General features: G+C 43.1%; 1 non-coding gene across 1 annotated transcript; it reads right to left on the bottom strand.

Moving 5' to 3' along the window:
- Window positions 1-15,730: 15,730 nt before the first annotated feature.
- Trnat-ugu lies at window positions 15,731-15,805 on the bottom strand. The gene has a single exon. It is a non-coding gene; the product is annotated as a tRNA-Thr (tRNA).
- Window positions 15,806-16,053: the final 248 nt, after the last annotated feature.

The following is a 16,053-nucleotide window of genomic DNA, read 5'->3' as shown; positions in this document are numbered from 1 at the left end:
ACAGCACGACTTCGACTGCAGAGCCTCTCCTGGGTTCGTGGCCATATTGTTTGGAACCTAGACTGCTTGATAACCGTGGCCTGGTCTGATGGTGTCCCTATTTCAGTTGTAAGAGCTATGGTAGTGTCCGAGTGTGGCGCAGACCGTACGAAGCCATGGAGACAAATCGTCGACGAAGCTGTGTGCAAGGTGGTGGTGGCTTCATAATGGTGTGGGCTGTGTTTACAGGGAATGGACTAGGTTCTCTGGGCCAATTGAACCGAACATTTACTGGAAATTCTTATGTCTGACTACTTGGAGACCATTCGCAGCCATTCATGGACTTCCTGATCCCAAACAATTTCCTGTCACCGATCCACAATTGCTCACTTAGTTTGAGAAACATTCTAAACAGTTGGAGGGAATGATTTGGCCACTCAGCTCGCCTGACATGAATCTCGTCAAACATTTATGTGACGTGGTCTGGAGGTCAGTTCGTGCTGAAAATCGTGCACCGGCAATACTTTCGCAATTATGAACGGCTATAGAGGCAGCATGGCTCAATATTTCTGCAGGGGACTTCCAGCGACTTGTTAAGTCCATGCCACGTCGAGTTTTGTACTATTCTGGGAAAAAGGAAGTCCGACACATTATTAGCAGGTATCCCATTTCAGCGTAACATTTCAGAGGCAAAGTAGGGCTTGATAAAGTTACGGATTTGAAATAGTTAGGAGAGAGGTAAAGTTCTGTCACATCATTCTGCAAGGATCTTACTCGGAGCTATCGACGAAAAGTACTCTAACATCCAAAACATAACAATCCTTAAAGGTTTTATTTATTTAATCGTAGGGCTAGGGTCCCCCCGTCAGGCAGGTCGTTCGCCTCGTGCCGGTCTTTCAATTTGACGCCACTTCGGATGATGATGATGATGATGATGAAAACAGCACAACACCTACATCTACATCTACATCTACATTGATACTCCGCAAGCCACCCAACGGTGTGTGGCGGAGGGCACTTTACGTGCCACTGTCATTACCTCCCTTTCCTGTTCCAGTCGCGTATGGTTCGCGGGAAGAACGACTGTCTGAAAGCCTCCGTGCGCGCTCTAATCTCTCTAATTTTACATTCGTGATCTCCTCGGGAGGTATAAGTAGGGGGAAGCAATATATTCGATACCTCATCCAGAAACGCACCCTCTCGAAATCTGGCGAGCAATCTACACCGCGATGCAGAGCGCCTCTCTTGCAGAGTCTGCCACTTGAGTTTATTAAACATCTCCGTAACGCTATCACGGTTACAAAATAACCCTGTGACGAAACGCGCCGCTCTTCTTTGGATCTTCTCTATCTCCTCCGTCAAACCGACCTGGTACGGATTCCACACTGATGAGCAATACTCAAGTATAGGTCGAACGAGTGTTTTGTAAGCCACCTCCTTTGTTGATGGACTACATTTTCTAAGCACTCTCCCAATGAATCTCAACCTGGTACCCGCCTTACCAACAATTAATTTTATGTGATCATTCCACTTACAATCGTTCCGCACGCATACTCTCAGATATCTTACAGAAGTAACTGCTACCAGTGTTTGTTCCGCTATCATATAATCATACAATAAAGGATCCTTCTTTCTATGCATTCGCAATACATTACATTTGTCTATGTTAAGGGTCAGTTGCCACTCCCTGCACCAAGTGTCTATCCGCTGCAGATCTTCCTGCATTTCGCTACAATTTTCTAATGCTGCAACTTCTCTGTATACTACAGCATCATCCGCGAAAAGCCGCATGGGACTTCCGACACTATCTACTAGGTCATTTATATATATTGTGAAAAGCAATGGTCCCATAACACTCCCCTGTGGCACGCCAGAGGTTACTTTAACGTCTGTAGACGTCTCTCCATTGATAACAACATGCTGTGTTCTGTTTGCTAAAAACTCTTCAATCCAGCCACACAGTTGGTCTGATATTCCGTAGGCTCTTACTTTATCAGGCGACAGTGCGGAACTGTATCGAACGCCTTCCGGAAGTCAAGAAAAATAGCATCTACCTGGGAGCCTGTATCTAATATTTTCTGGGTCTCATGAACAAATAAGGCGAGTTGGGTCTCACACGATCGCTGTTTCCGGAATCCATGTTGATTCCTACGTAGTAGATTCTGGGTTTCCAGAAATGACATGATACTCGAGCAAAAAACATGTTGTAAAATTCTACAACAGATCGACGTCAGAGATATAGGTCTATAGTTTTGCGCATCTGCTCGACGACCCTTCTTGAAGACTGGGACTATCTGTGCTCTTTTCCAATCATTTGGAACCCTCCGTTCCTCTAGAGACTTGCGGTACACGGCTGTTAGAAGGGGGGCAAGTTCTTTCGCGTACTCTGTGTAAAATCGAATTGGTATCCCGTCAGGTCCAGTGGACTTTCCTCTGTTGAGTGATTCCAGTTGCTTTTCTATTCCTTGGACACTTATTTCGATGTCAGCCATTTTTTCGTTTGTGCGAGGATTTAGAGAAGGAACTGCAGTGCGGTCTTCCTCTGTGAAACAGCTTTGGAAAAAGGTGTTTAGTATTTCAGCTTTACGCGTGTCATCCTCTGTTTCAATGCCATCATCATCCCGTAGTGTCTGGATATGCTGTTTCGAGCCACTTACTGATTTAACGTAAGACCAGAACTTCCTAGGATTTTCTGTCAAGTCGGTACATAGAATTTCACTTTCGAATTCAATGAACGCTTCACACATAGCCCTCCTTACGCTAACTTTGACATCGTTTAGCTTCTGTTTGTCTGAGAGGTTTTGGCTGCGTTTAAACTTGGAGTGGAGCTCTCTTTGCTTTCGCAGTAGTTTCCTAACTTTGTTGTTGTACCACGGTGGGTTTTTCCCGTCCCTCACAGTTTTACTCGGCACGTACCTGTCTAAAACGCATTTTACGATTGCCTTGAACTTTTTCCATAAACACTCAACATTGTCAGTGTCGGAACAGAAATTTTCGTTCTGATCTGTTAGGTAGTCTGAAATCTGCCTTCTATTACTCTTGCTAAACAGATAAACCTTCCTCCCTTTTTTTATATTCCTATTAACTTCCATATTCAGGGATTCTGCAACGGCCTTATGATCACTGATTCCCTGTTCTGTACATACAGAGTCGAAAAGTTCGGGCCTGTTTGTTATCAGTAGGTCCAAGATGTTATCTCCACGAGTCGGTTCTCTGTTTAATTGCTCGAGGTAATTTTCGGATAGTGCACTCAGTATAATGTCACTCGATGCTCTGTCCCTACCACCCGTCCTAAACATCTGAGTGTCCCAATCTATATCTGGTAAATTGAAATCTCCACCTAAGACTATAACATGCTGAGAAAATTTATGTGAAATGTATTCCAAATTTTCTCTCAGTTGTTCTGCCACTAATGCTGCTGAGTCGGGAGGTCGGTAAAAGGAGCCAATTATTAACCTAGTTCGGTTGTTTAGTGTAACCTCCACCCATAATAATTCACAGGAACTATCCACTTCTACTTCACTACAGGATAAACTACTACTAACAGCGACGAACACTCCACCACCGGTTGCATGCAGTCTATCCTTTCTAAACACCGTCTGTACCTTTGTAAAAATTTCGGCAGAATTTATCTCTGGCTTAAGCCAGCTTTCTGTACCTATAACGACTTCAGCTTCGGTGCTTTCTATCAGCGCTTGAAGTTCCGGTACTTTACCAACGCAGCTTCGACAGTTGACAATTACAATACCGATTGCTGCTTGGTCCCCGCATGTCCTGACTTTGCCCCGCACCCGTTGAGGCTGTTGCCCTTTCTGTACTTGCCCAAGGCCATCTAACCTAAAAAACCGCCCAGCCCACGCCACACAACCCCTGCTACCCGTGTAGCCGCATGTTGCGTGTAGTGGACTCCTGACCTATCCAGCGGAACCCGAAACCCCACCACCCTATGGCGCAAGTCGAGGAATCTGCAGCCCACACGGTCGCAGAACCGTCTCAGCCTCTGATTCAGACCCTCCACTCGGCTCTGTACCAAAGGTCCGCAGTCAGTCCTGTCGACGATGCTGCAGATGGTGAGCTCTGCTTTCATCCCGCTAGCGAGACTGGCAGTCTTCACCAAATCAGATAGCCCAGTCCCTGGGCGGAGAAAATACCTCGATCCAGCCTGGAATCGAACCCGGGCCCAGAGGATTGACAATCTGTCACGCTGACCATTCAGCTACTGGGGGCGGACATCCTTAAAGGTAAGGGTGTGACACAGCCATCAGCGGGCAGCATTGGGTAGGACGCCTTTTTCGGAAGGCTGTGGCTGAAGTCTGAAGCGAGTGGACCTTTTGCGCGATGCGGCTCTGCAGTTATGGCAAGATATACTATGTCTCTGCACATATTACATAAGTGATTTATCTGCAAGTCAAGTTACGTCTGAAGTGAATTTGTCTGGTGATTATAAGTTTATAAGTATTTCTGACTGGTAACAGACTCGTAGAATTAGACAATGTCAGACAATGAGGACAGTGTGTCATTCATGACGCTATTACTACAATGCATGCAGATACGTTGGTTGTCTTTACTGTTCCGATGTGTGCAGCCAGTGTTGTGAATTCATCACTGCTGATGACCATGTGGTTGTGTCAGGGAGAGAATTCCTTTATTTTGCGACTGTTGAAAAAGTACCAACATTTCCTAAATCATCGTGGCTGTATGTTAGTAATAGCCACTTGGCAGGTACTGTTTTGAAACAATACAATCGTAGGAGATTATTATTGTGCTACTGTTGCAGTTAATTATCTTGATTACTGGTAGTGTAAGGCCGAGTGGCAACACTTACATTCCCGAGCCCACTTAATTCTGATCGAAGCAGTGGGTACTTTGTTTAGTTGCTGTAACCAATGTACACCAGCGAAACTGGAGGACACTGGGCCTCGACAACATGTTAAGCCTTTACCACATTTGTCTGGTTTATTTAGGTGTGTAACAACTTCGCCAGAACATGATTTTCGTGGTACATTCATTCTCAGAATTCACATGTTGGTACGTAACGTGATGTTAGGTGTCCTGCGGGTAAGTCAGGAAAGTTCGACAGATGTGGATGGTGCGGTTTGATTTCAGAGATGGAGAACCCGAGAAGGTAAGTTTGCTAAACACTAGATGCACGCACCCATGTTAGACTACAGCATCCTGATACAGGCGGTTTACATGTGGTACGTTCTTGGTTAGAGTTTAGACCGTCACTATTTCCTCTCGTACCCTGCCGATATGTTTTATTTTGTTGGAAATGAAAAAGGTAACGAGTCAAATTCACGTAAAATACGAGCGTGGAGACTGAACGGTAATTTACGAGAATTGAGTAACCAGAGCGCAGACATCTGTTGTCACTTACCTCGATGAACCTACCAAAGACTTGTGAAATCCATGCCACTCGGAATCGTTGCTGCATTGCATTCCAAAAGTGTAACAATGCGCAGGTGGTAATAACGCTTTGGGTTATCAGTGTGCATGCGGTCAGTGAAGGAGCATGTGTGGTGCGGTGGCCGTTATAAGGCGTTCGTCCTTGATACCCATCGGTTTTTCGCCTCCATCACTGAGCTGACAAGTGATTTGCAGCACTGTGTACCTGTCTAATCGCTGTCGGCAATGAGCAGTGGTCAACCACGACCTTCGCCATCACCACCTTCTTGCCAAGTAAGTTGACTCGCGGCGTGCGTGGTAGTAACATAAGCGACAGAGAGCGCTTACGAGGATGCTGAACGTGAATTTCAGTATCTAAAGAGAGATTATAATCTAATAATAGCTTGGGATTGGAACGCGATAGTAGGGGAAAGTAGAAAGGCACGGAAGAATATTTGTTTGGTTCTAGGAATGAGAGAAGAGAAAAGCTAATTGAGTTTTGCAATAAATTTGAGCTATTTATAGCGTACGAGCTGTACAGAAATCACAAGAGAAGGAAGTACATTTGGAAAAGCCCAGGGAAGATTTCAGAGAAACTACGTCGTGGTGAAACAGATTCTGAAATGCCGGCCGGGGTGGCCGAGTGGTTCTAGGTGCTACAGTCTGGAACCGCGCGACCGCTACGACCGCAGGTTCGAATCCTGCCTCGGGCATGGATGTGTGTGATGTCCTTAGGTTAGTTAGGTTTAAGTAGTTCTAAGTTCTAGGGGACTGATGACCTCAGAAGTTAAGTCCCATAGTGGTCAGAGCCATTTGAACCATTTTAGATTCTGAAATCAGATATTTCACTGTAAGATATACACAGGCAGTTGTGGACTCAGATCGCAATTTAGTAATAACTGGTATTAGACAAGTTTTAAAGGATAATTCTGAAGGATCAGTGAGGAAAGAAATGAGATACCGATGTACTGAGTAACGATTAAATGTGTTTGAAGTTATATGATGGCGTAAATACTGCGATAATGAATACCACTGCTGGGTAGAAAAGGCGTAGACGGTACTGAGAACAGTAACAGAAGTTGAATAGGCAAACATGGGTACAAGGAAGGTAACTGCGAAGAAACCTTCACTGGCAGTACAAATACTTCAGTTGATTAAAGAAAGAAAAAATACAAACATTTTCAGTGAAACGCAGGAATACAGAGGTATAGGTCACTTAGGAATAAAATGAATAGCAATTCACACGAATGGTGAAATAACTGCAGGAAGAATCTGAAGAAATCGAAACAGAAATAGCTGCCCAAAAAACTGATCCAGTGTTTAGGGAAGTCAAAACCGCGTTTAGTGAAATTAGAAAGCAAGATCATCAGCACTGAGATCGGAATAAGAATTCCATTCTTAAAAGTACAATGAAGGCCTCTAAGAGGGGAAGGAGTTGTCTAATGCGATAGAAGATGAAACTGGAGTTTATATGTAAGCCCCATGTTTCAGTATTGGGAACTGAGTTTAACAGAGCTTTGGAAGGCTTGTGATCAGATAAGGAAGAAGACATAGATAAAATAATTTTAAAATTCATTCTGGGGAATGGTAACCAAAGGTCTATGCAAGTTAGTGAGTAGAATCTACGAGACTGGGGACATACCATATGACTTTTGGAACAATATCATCCTCACAATCCTAAAAGCACTAATAGCAAATAAGTGGGAGTGCTGTCCCACAATCAGTTTACGGCTCATGCATCCACGTTGCTGACAAATAGAAAATACACAGGAAAATGTAAATGAAAAATTGAGGATGTGTTAGATGATCAGTTTGGCTTTCGGCGAAGGTTTGGGCACCAGAGAGGCAGTTCTGAGTTTGCAGTTGATAATGGAAGCAGGACTTAAAAGAACCATGACTATCGTGGATGTGCCAAACTACAAATAACATTTGACAATTTGAAATGGTTCAAGGTGTTCGAAATTGTGAGAGAAACAGAAGTGAACTGTACTAAAAGAAGAGTAATATACAACAAGGAACAATAATAATCGAACACCAAGGACGAAGTGCACGAATTTAAAAGTATTTTAGAGAGGAACAGATTTTTGCCTCTATTTTTCAATTAATGCGTCGAAGAAGCAATGACAGCAATAAAGAAGAAGAAAATTTGGATTAAAATTCTGGGTGAGAGGATATCAAGAGCTCTGATTAGATTCACTGATGACATTGCTATCCTCGACGAAAGTGTAGACGAGTTACAGAACGTATTGAAGGGAATGAAAAGTGATGAGTACAGAACATGGACTGAGAGTTAACCGTAAAAAGGCAAAAATAATTACGAGTAGGAGAACAGGAATTGACAAAGAGTTCACTTCAAAATTACTGGCACGAAGTAGAGTAAGTGAAGAAATTCTGATGCCAAGGAGGCAAAATAAAGGACGGTCGAAGCAAAGAGGATGTAAAAACCACACCATTACTGGCAAAGAGGGCACTTCTGGGCAAAATAAGTCTTAATATCAAACATAGTCCTTAATCTGAGGAAGAGAACGTTGAAAATTGGGTGGAGTGATGTGTTAAGGAATGAGGACATTCTCCGCAGAAACGGCAAAGAAAGGAACTTGTAGAAAACTGACAAGGAGGAGAGACTGTAGGATAGACCATGTGTTAAGACACCAGGAAGTAACTTATGGCACTAGAGGAAGCTGTAGAGAGTAAAATCTGCAGGGGAACACAGACGTGGAATAGATCCAGTGAGTATTTCAGGACGTAGGATGCAAGTGCTACAGCGAGATGCAGAGTTTGGCGCAAGGGAGGAGTTTTGGGTAGGCCGCTTTAAATCAGTAGACTGATGACTCAAAAAATAAAAATTAGGTACACCTTCGACACAGACGTCTTCTGAATATACCACTGTCCGGACGTTTCGATGAGTGTCATTTTCATCAATCTTCTAGCGAAGTATCCATGGACCGCGGCCGTCCTCTATATATAGCTGGTCAGACAGCCTCCCAGCTGAGCTGCAGCACCTTAAGGATGTGTTTCGTCAGAATGGTTACAGCGAAGCGCACATAAGACGTGCATTGAGGAAGAAAAAGAGTGACACAGCCATCCACAAAGAAGAGGAAGAGGAAAAGAAACTCGCCTTTATCCCCTACATTGGGCCCCCGTCAGCCAAAATTGCAAGAATAATGGGGAAAAACAACATCAAAGCAATTTTTCGACCACCTCCAGTACATTGGTCAAACGCAACGCTACATCACGCAATGCTGCCAGGAACAAATTAGATGCGTATGGCTGGGGCACAAGGACAAATCGGCCGTGGCAGAAAACAGCCTCGGTGAGGGACACACCTACCAATTTGAAGAAACGCTTTGCCGAGCCAGTGGCTTCTGGGAGAGCATCATCATGGAGTCAGCCGAAATAAGATTACATGACAATCTCGTCATCAGGGACGAGGGCTACCATTTAAGTGGAATCCTACAATAGCAGCTATACGCCGGGACTGTGCTCAGCTGCTTACGCTACGCAATTCTAAGCTAGACTAAAGGCCGGTTCCCACTAGAGCATGGCAGCGTGGCGTGCGGCAACGGCAGCGGCAGCGGCAAGCGTTTTCTGCTTTGACGCGGCGGCTCGCGGAATTGGCGTTCCCATCTGGAAGCGGCAGACGCTAGCGGTAGCCAATGATGGACAGCCACTGAGGTACGGGGAGGGACCCACTAAAACGCCCGGTGCGTTTGACTAACTATCTCTTACTCCTACCTGAAGGAAAGACGAAGTTGCGTGAAGACATAGCAGTTTTTCATTTTCTGTACAATGTACTCTTTCACATCTTTCGTTATTCATGTTTTCTCATTTCACCATATACAGATTTCATGACTACCGTTCATGATTCTTCACTATCTCCTAACACATTGAAACAACATACGATAAAATAGATTATTCAGATAGTTAAGCTAGACAAAAATTTAAAATGTGATAGGGTAGCAGGTACAGGAAAACAGTAAGAACACGAAGGCTAGGGGGAAGGGATGAAAGTGGAAGCCACCTGATAGAATTTACCAAAGAGCAAATTGTAATCATCACCAGCACCTTGCTTAAGAATCACGAAAGAATAATATGTACTTGGAACAGAGTTTTCGAAACCAGATTTTAAATTATAAGACATTTCCTGGTGCAGACGCAAACCTACCATAATTTATTGATTACGAGCTGCAGTTTACAACTAAATAGACAGTAAACGGTAGCAAATTAAGGAGATGGAACTTGAATAAGTCAAGACCCACGGCTTTTCGATAATCTTAATGTTACCGTAATGCAACGACTGACTGAAACAGAGGATGGAATCCACTAGAATACGAATGGATATCTTTGAGAGAGGAAGTGGTGAATGCAGCAGAGTATGTGAATGGGATAAAGGTACAGTAGAAAAAAGGTGATATATTAAATTTGACAAGAGGGAAAAATATAAAAATGCAGCAAATAAAGTAGGCCATGGGAAACAGAAATGTCTAAACATGACGTTGACAGAGAGTCTAAAATTGCAACGTTATTTTGCACTTAGAAAACATAGGAGAATGAAAATGGAAAAGAAGAAAGGAAACTTTGCTCAAAGGAGAAGCAACTGTAAAGGACTCATCTGGCAAGCCAGAACTAAGCAAATAAGAGAAGGCTAGAAAGTGGAAGGAATATGTAGAGAGGAGAGCGGGAGGGTTTGTACAAACTAACATAAGCACAATGTTAGATTCCTGTGAGGTGTCTGAACATGCAAGGCAAGAGTGATCCTACCACTTAGCTAAGTAGACACACTGAAGAACTGCGAAACTGTGTTTACAGCATTTGCATGTTTAGAGAAAGGTTTTGACAATCTTAATTAAAACATTCTTTGAAGCTCTGGAAATGTCATCGATAAAACACAGGGACACAGGATTATCTACAACTTGTACAGAAACCAAACTGCATTTCTAAGACTTCAATGACTTGAAAGGGAAGCAGTAATTGAGAAGGCAGAAGTAGAGAGGATATAAAATGAAGACTGTCAATAGCAGGAAAAGCGTTCTGAAAAAGAAAATTTGTTCACATCAAATATAAATTCTAATGATTGGGTACTATTTTACAAAGGTATTTGTGTGGAGTGCGGTATTTGTGTGGAGTGCAGCCTTGTATGTAAGTGAAAAGTGGGCGATGAACAGTTCTGTCAAGAAGACAATGGACGCTTTCAAAATGTGGTGATCAATAAGAATGCTGAAGATTAGATATTGAGGATCGTGTAACTAAAGAAGAGGTACGGAATTAAATAGAGGAGCAAGAGGATATTACGGCACAACTTTGACTACAAGAGGGGTAAGTTGACAGGACATATTATGAGGCGTCAAAGAGATAGGACAAAGGGGTTGGGTGATAGTATTCTGATAATAATCATCTGTTGAAATGCTATTCTACTAATTTATCTGTTAATGAAAGCAGTGAATTTACTCTTCCATGCATTCCTCCACAAAACATTTAAACCAAAACTGAAATCAGCTGAACACCAAATCTTTCAACCACTGTCTGACAACTATTGCATTCACTTTCAACTTTCTATAACTATCACTGGCTAACCACACACACATACAGATATAAGGAGAACAGAAATAAACAAACATTAGTTTTCAGCATTAATTCTTTAGGTTGGCAGCATGTACATCAACAAACCAAACAGGAAGGGACCTGAGGTGAACACACTGTAGTTACGACTTCAAATCAGTGTTTTCGGTAAAATGTCTACACCTAGTGACAGAAGAAAAAAGAGCGAACATGAAAATGTGCTTATGTTCCATAATCTAAGTTTTAGTTCAACCTCCAGCATGTGACCAGGTGAGGGGAAACGTAGATGTCCGCCAAAAACTCGATTCACTGTAAGTAAGCAGTATTTTCACGTAAAAAGAGATGTGAACTGTTTTATAATCTGCAAGTATCACATATGAAAACAAAACTGAATCATTCTAGATTCCACCAAAGATGCCTTAAAGTAAAAGGCGAAACACGTCTTGAGCCAATAAAGTACACTGGATAAAGAATAAAACGTTTGTTACTTACCAAAGGAAATAATCAGTAGTTGTAGATACTTAGCAAATTACATCTTAAGACATACCAGCAAATTAGTCTCGGTTTAACTTCTCATTACACATGCCATTAAATGCTATTTAAAAAAATTCATCTACCCCTTCTGAAAAACTGTAGTTACTTCCATATCTTGGTAGATAAACAGATTTAGGATATTTATCATGTGACGAAATACATGACTTTTTACAACTTATTGTTTGCAAAAAAAAAAAAAAAAAAAAAAAAAAAAAAAAAAAAAAAAAAAACAAGTTTCGATTTCTTGAACCTTTCACGAAATTTGCAGTCGATACAGCCACGTGATTTACGACGAGCAGGACGAGTATCGGTCGCGTCGCGAGCGACCCGCGCGCGACACCACACAGCCCGTCCGCCGACATATCACTCAATATCTCGAGAACGGTGATAGCTATCGTTCTGATTAAGCTTTAAAAGCAATTTCGATATGTTGACTAAATTTCATACGCAATAATGTATTACCTAAAATGAACTGTATGCAAAGTCCACGCAATGCGTTTTTACCTCTGCACACTCATTAAAAATTCGTGTAAAGGTTTACGTAAATGCGATACAGCAAGAAACCACAAAGAATAACGAAAATAAAAGTCGGTCCTTTATCGAGAGAAGATATCAGGCTGTAACATGCCGAAGAATCAAATTTTTCTGCCGAATAGTTTCCTTGGAATCGGATGATAAGCATTTCATAGCTGCCGCCGCTTCCGCGCCAGCGGTTGGCCGAAAGTTCGTGTGGCCCGAGGTTCCGTACCTGACGTCACGCTCAGCGCGTTCTGTGATTGGCGGCGCGCACCTGGAGCGCGGCACGCGCCAGCGGAAGCCGTTCGACATGGGCAAACCGCGAAGCAGAGCCCGCCGCGCCACGCCGCTGACGCCGTTTCCATGGCAACCACGCCGCTACCGCGCGGTTTTGACGCGCGGCAGCCCTAGTGGGAACTGGCCTGTAAGGCTGGTTCCCACTAGTGCGCGGCAGCGCGGCGTGCGCCAATGGCAGCGGTAAGCGTTTTCTGCTTTGACGCGGCGGCTCGCGGAATTGGCGTTCCCATCTGGAAGCGGCAGACGCTAGCGGTAGCCAATGACGGACAGCCACTCAGGTACGGGGTGGGACCCACCGAAACGACCAGTGTGTTTGAATAACTATATCTTACACCTACACGAAGGAAAGACGAAGGTGCGTGAAGACATACCAATTTTTCATTTTCTGTACAATGTACTCTTTCACATATTTCATTATTAATGTTTTCTCATTTCAACATAAACAGATTTCATGACTACCATTCATGATTGAAACAATGTACAATAAAAGAGATTATGCAGATAGTTAAGGGAGACAAAAATTTAAAATGTGATATGGTAGCAGGTACACGAAAACAGTAAGCACAAAGGCTAGGTGGAAGGGATGAAAGTGGAAGCCACCTGATAGAATTTCGCACAGAGCATAATGTAATTATAGCCAGTACCTTACTTAAGAATCATGAAAGAATAATATACATTTGGAACAGAGTTTTCGAAACCACGTTTTAAATTGTAAGGCATTTCCTGGTGCAGACACAAACCTGATTGAAGACTGTCAATAGCAGGAAAAGCGTTCTGAAAAAGAAAATTTGTTCACATCGAATATAAATTCTAATGGTTGGATACTATTTTAGAAAGGTATTTGTGTGGAGTGCAGCCTTGTATGTAAGTGAAAAGTGGGCGATGAACAGTTCTGTCAAGAAGACAATGGACGCTTTCAAAATGTGGTGATCAATAAGAATGCTGAAGATTAGATATTGAGGATCGTGTAACTAAAGAAGAGGTACAGAATTAAATAGAGGAGGAAGAGGAAATTATGGCACAACTTTGACAACAATAGGGGTTAGTTGACAGGACGTATTATGGGACATCAAAGAATGAGGAAAAAGGGGTTGGGTGATAGTATTCTGATAATAATCATCTGTTGAAATACTATTCTACTATTTTATCTATTAATGTAAGCAGTGAATTTACTCTTCCATGCACTCCTCCACAAAACATTTCAACCAAAACTGAAATCAACTGAACACCAAATCTTTCAACCACTGTCTGACAACTATTGCATTCACTTTCAACTTTCTATAACTATCACTGGCTAACCACACACACATACAGATATAAGGAGAACAGAAATAAACAAACATTGGTTTTCAGCATATAATTCTGCAGGTTGGCAACATGTACATAAACAAACCAGACAGGAAGGGACCTGAGGTGAACACACTGTAGTTAAGACTTCAAATCAGAGTTTTCGGTAAAACGTCTACTGCTAGTGACAGAAGAAAAAAGAGCGAACATGAAAATGTGCTTATGTTCCATAATCTAAGTTTTAGTTCAACCTCCAGCATGTGACCAGGCGAGGGGAAACGTGTATGTCCGCCAAAAACTCGATTCACTATAAGTAATCAGTCATTCACGTAAAAAAGGATGTGAACTGTTTTATAATCTGCAAGTATCACATATCAAAACATAACTGAATCATTCTAGATTCCACAGAAGATGCCTTAAATAAAAGGCAAAACTGCGTCATGAATCAGTAAAGTACAATGGATAAAGAAAAAAAAGTTTGTTACTTACCAAAGGAAATAATCAATAGCTGTAGATATGTAGTAAATTACATCTTATGACATACCAGCAAATTAGTTTTGGTTTAACTTCTCATTCCACATGCTATTAAATGCTGTTTAAAAATATTCATCTATCCCTTCTGAAAATCTGTAGTTACTTTTATAAACAGATTTAGGATATTTATCATGCGACTAAATACATGACTTTTCACAAGTTATCATTTGCAAAAAAACACGTTTCGATTTCTCTAACCGTTTACGAAATTTGCAGTTGATACAACCACATGGTATACGACGAGCAGGACGAAGTACCAGTCGCGTCGCGAGCAACCTGCGAGCGGTCATGTCACAGCCCGTCCGCCGACATATCATTCAATATCTCGAGAACGGTGATAGCTATCGATCTGCTCTCAGCTTTAAAAACAATTTCGATGTGTTGACTAAATTTCATACGCAACAATGTATTACCTAAAATGAACTGTACGCAAAGTCCATGCAATGCGTTTTTACCTCTGCACACTCATTAAAATTTCGTGTAAAGGTTTATGTAAATGCAATACAGCAAGTAACCACGAAGAATAACGAAAAGAAATTCGGTCCTTTATCGAGAGAAGATATCAGACTGTAACATGCTCAAGAATCAAATTTTTCTGCCGAATAGTTTCCTCGGAATCGGATGATAAGTATTTCATAGCTGCCGCCGCATCCGCGCCAGCAGTTCGCCGAAAGTTCGTGTGGCCCGGGGTTCCGTACCTGATGTCACGCTCAGCACATTCTGTGATTGGCTGCGTGCACCTGGAGCGCGGCACGCGCCAGCGGAAGCGGTTCGACATGGGCAAACTGAGAAGCAGAGTCCGCCGCGCCATGCCGCTGACGCCGTTTCCATGGCAACCACGCCGCTGACGCGCGGTTTTTGACGTGCGGCAGCCCTAGTGGGAACCGGCCTTTAAAGGGAAGGCGGCCAGCGTCGCCCGGCCCCACGCGGCTTACTCCCCCCCCCCCTCCCCCTCCCCTCCCACCAACACCACCACCACCGGCCCAGCGCCGGTAGGAGAGGTGGGGAGGTACGACCGCACCGCGCCTCTGACTGTCTATATATAGATGTATTTATATATATCTATATATAGATGTATTTGGTATAAATCGAATATGTAATTTTGTCCAACATAGACTGAAAAAGAGCAGGAGCCGAGGCACAACCGAACGGAAGGCAGCGAAACTTGAACAATCCAAGGTGGGTCTGCTCCTGTAAACTGAATGATGGGCCGAATGTAGGAAGTGAATAGGAGCAGGTGAGGTAAAAATCTCGGCACTGGTTTTTACGTGAAAGCCATTTAATAGAGAATATTACTCCATGACATACGTAACTTTGCACTGAGGAGGACATAGGTGCGAAGCCGGATCTATCAAAGCTCACAAAAGTTACACAAGCAAAATCTGTAGTAGCTCGCCCACTATGAAATAGAAACAATGTTGCTTGGTCGTCTACTCGGAATCAAATGGGCAGAATCTGGAGCGGCGCTCGTAGAGCTGCACAGCGCCGGCTAGAGGGCGCTGTCGTCTGAGTTGGTGTCATAGTGCCAACCTAAGAACTTGCACCTACGCTGTGGCATTGCAGCTACCGATACCACATAAATCAAGACCCTAAGCTGTCGATAGGCGTTGATATACATCAACGGGGACAGCTGAAAGTGTGCCCCGACCGGGACTCGAACCCGGGATCTTCTGCTTACATGGCAGACGCTCTGTCCATCTGAGCCACCGACGGCACAGAGGATAGTACGACTGCACGTATTTATCCCTTGCACGCTCCCCATGAGACCCCACATTCCCAACTTAATGTCCACACACTACATTCGTAGTGCTCCTGCCCATTACACTCATTACTCATGGCAGACAATCTTACCGAGTTCCGTAAGAGTTCGGGCAATGCGTGTGCATCCAGTACAGAAGAAGAAGGTCAATGAGAGGTTAGCCTTAACTATATGAAGATGGTATCTGTTCATTCGGACGTGTT

The sequence above is a fragment of the Schistocerca piceifrons genome, chromosome 1 (assembly GCF_021461385.2).
Source record: "Schistocerca piceifrons isolate TAMUIC-IGC-003096 chromosome 1, iqSchPice1.1, whole genome shotgun sequence".
Classification (NCBI taxonomy): Eukaryota; Metazoa; Arthropoda; class Insecta; order Orthoptera; family Acrididae; genus Schistocerca; species Schistocerca piceifrons.
The sequence above is the reverse complement of the archived record's forward strand: the minus strand, read 5'-3'. Positions and strand labels throughout refer to the sequence as shown.